Raw genomic sequence first — 3,330 nt, 5'->3', positions numbered from 1 at the left:
GAGCACCCCAGGAAACACCCAAACTACAGAAGCAGAGCCAGCCAGGGGGCAACCAGCAGCAGGGGGAACCTGCCCTGGGCAGGGGGCAACCAGCAGCAGGATGGGGGCACCAAGCAGCAGCAGCAGCCACATCCCAAGGGAAGGGACAGAGCAAGGGGAGCCAGCAGCAGGAAGGAGCTTCTGCTGAGCAGCCTTCAGCAGAGAACAAAGCCCCACACAGCAGCACAGGCCAGGTTTAGATCAAAGAACAGATCAATTCCTTGCATTTGGGGAAATACAACAGAAAAAAAATCATTTAAGAAGTAGCTGAGGCTCTGCCAGAAATCCCCAGCCAGAGACAGGAGCCCAGGAGGAGACAAGAGGCCAAGGAAGGCTTCAGGTGACTGTGGAGGACAGTGCTCAGAGATCTCTATAGTTCAGCAGGGAAACAGCAAAAAATGTCAATTTTGAGAAGCAAAGAGGGAAAGAAAGAGGCAGAGCAGACAAATATCTGCAGGTCTCCACATGCAAATGACCTCCCAGCACTGATGGATGGACAGAACTCTGAGTAAAGCAGAGCTGAACAGAGGAGCAGGGTGAGAAGAGGCAGCAACAAAAGGCAGCAAAACAAATCAAAGCAATTCACTGCAGGACAAAAGGCAGGAAAATGAAAAACCTGAGGCAAAGCTTAGGGCTAAGTGGGGGGAAAAAATACAAACCCTCTTCTGTTGAAGACAACAAAACCTGACACAGAAAGGGTGAAAAAAACCAAAGCCAGCAGCACCCTGAGAACAGTGCAGTGACTCCAAGGCTGAATGCATTTGGAAGAGGGCAAAAAAGAAAGCTCAGAGCAAAGATCCTCTGAGTGAGAAATGTTGATAGGGCCCAGGCTGGGCACCAAAGGGACTCAGCAGAAAGTTTTGCAATATCTAAACAGAAAATGAAAGCCAAGTGACTGCAGACACAGCAGAGGCACAGAATGGTTTGGGTTGGAAGGGAACTTAAGATCATCCTGAGCTATGGTAAGACACTGCCCACAAGGGACAGCCCCACTTAGTCCAGCAAAGAAAGTCCTGGGGGTGCTGGGTGACAGCAGCTGAAGATGAGCCCAGGGGGTGCCCAGGTGGGCAAGAAGGGCACCAGCAGCCTGGCCTGGAGCAGCAATGGTGTGGGCAGCAGGAGCAGGGCAGGGATTGTGCCCCTGGAATGAGCACTATTGAGGCCACAGCTTGAGTGCTGGCTTCAGTTTTGGGTTCCTCACTCCCAGAAGGACACTGAGGAGCTGGAGCAGGTCCAGAGAAGGACAACAAAGGTGGGGAAGGGTCTGGAGAAGAGGGCTGGGGAGGAGCAGCTGAGGGAGCTGGGGGGGTTGACTGTGGAGAAGAGGAGGCTGAGGGAGACCTCATTGCTCTCTCCAGCTCCTGAGAGGAGGCTGCAGCCAGGTGGGGATTGGGCTCTGCTCCCCAGTCTCAGGTGATAGAAGGAGAGGAAATGTCCTGAAATTGTGCCAGGGGAGGCTTAGGTTGGAAAGGAGGAAAAAGTTTCTTTGCTGCAAGTGTGGTCAGGGATTGGCAGAGGCTGCCCAGGGAGGTGGTGGAATCCCCATCCCCAGAGGTGATCCAGAATGGTGTGGCCATGGTGGAGCTGGGTTGCTGGTTGGACTCAGAGAGTTTTTCCAACCCAAACAGTTCTGTGAGCCTGTGCTACTGCACAGCAGAGGATGACAATCAGCAGCACTGAATTAAAGAAAACGCAAGTGCTAAAACTCAGATAGGTGAGCTGGAAACAGAGCCAGAGGGCTTCAAAGAGAGGTGCACACTCCATGAGCAGTGAGGGGCCCTGCTCTGCAAGCACTGAACCAGGAGAGCACAGCAGGACCCTGGTGTGACCGTGCTGGGAGGAAAGGTGCTGCTGCCTAACCTATCGCCCAAGCAGAGCAGGCACAAGACCTAGGCTGAGGACTGCTCCTGACAGCTCCCTCCACATCCTCAGCTTCTCTCTGTAAAACAGAAAACTTGCTCTGCCGAAATATTTTTACCTTGAGAGTGCTGAACAGCTCCTAGAAGTCTGTTTTTAACATCGATACCTAAATCTTCGAGGGCTCAGCAAAAACTCTTCCGAGCGATCCGAAGCTCCCGAGCGGTCCCAGACCACCACGTCCTTTGTCCCCTGCCCACCGAAGCCCGACTCGCAGCGCCCGGCGGGAGCAAAGCCCTTGTTTTGCAAGTCATACAGGTACCAGGCGGAGCCCCCAGCACCGGGGCCGCGCCGTTCGGAAGCCCTAACCCACGAAAAGCCCCGGAACCGGGGTGCCCCAGCCCGGCGAACCCTCAGTTCCGTCAAGTTTGGCCGCTTCCTTCTTCGAGCTCCTGACTTCCACACCCCCACCCAGCTCCTGCCAGCTCCGGGCCTCGCTGCCCAGCACCGGGAGCGCCCAGCGCGCCAGCAGCCTGGCGGGCAGAGGGCAAGCGAGGCCGGTTCATGCCCACCCGCCGGCTTCCGCTTATTCCCCTCCGCCCGCCCCGGCGCGAACCCCCGGGACGCCAGGGCACCCCCCGCAGAACAAACAGCGGCGGCGGGAGCGCGGGCCGCTGCCTCAGGCCTGGGGGGCTGCGCTGGCCCCGCTCCCGGGCGGCCTCCCGGCCCCCACTGCAACCCCAACCGGGACCCTGTCCCGGCGGCAGCAACACGTCAGTCTCCCGAAGAAGCGGAGAGAGAGGCTGGGACGAGCATCACGCTCTTCCCTCCTTAACCCAAGGCCGGGCTCGACGCACTGGGTCCGCCGCTGCCAGCGGAGCCCAACCCGCCGCTGCCCCTTCCCCTCAGTACAGGCTCGCTGCCCACCCCGCGGCACCGGCCCAGCCTGTCACACCGCCATCGCCGCCCCAGGGCAGTACGTGCCCTACCTCGCCTCGCCTCCACTGTAGCGGGAACCGGCAGGGCCGCCGCGGGGCCCGCGCCCCCTGGCCAGATCCGGCCCAGCGGCTCCGCTCCTTTGTGCCGCCGCGGCGCTCGGCGGAAAGATGGAGGCGCCCCACGGCCCCGCCCCGCCGAGCCTGGCCGCGCCCCCCGCCGTCTCCCGGGCGACCCCGGCCCCGCCCCCGGACTCCACCCCGGCACGGGAGCCTCCCCCAATAGGAACGCGTGGTCGCTCTGACGTCGCCCGTCAGTCAACGCTCCCGCCTTCTGTAAGAGTAGCGAGGATTGGCTGCTTTAGGGGAGGGGTTGTGTAAGGAAGAGCTTACTCGGTTGGCTTCTGAGGACGGAAGAGGTGGGGCGAACGGCAGTGGCGAGCGAACCGGAACGGGCCTGGAGAGGGGATCAATGGCGGCGTGCTGGTCCGGGCTGTGC

Source organism: Indicator indicator, chromosome 22 (assembly GCF_027791375.1).
Source record: "Indicator indicator isolate 239-I01 chromosome 22, UM_Iind_1.1, whole genome shotgun sequence".
Taxonomy (NCBI): domain Eukaryota; kingdom Metazoa; phylum Chordata; class Aves; order Piciformes; family Indicatoridae; genus Indicator; species Indicator indicator.
This window is presented reverse-complemented; position numbering follows the sequence as displayed.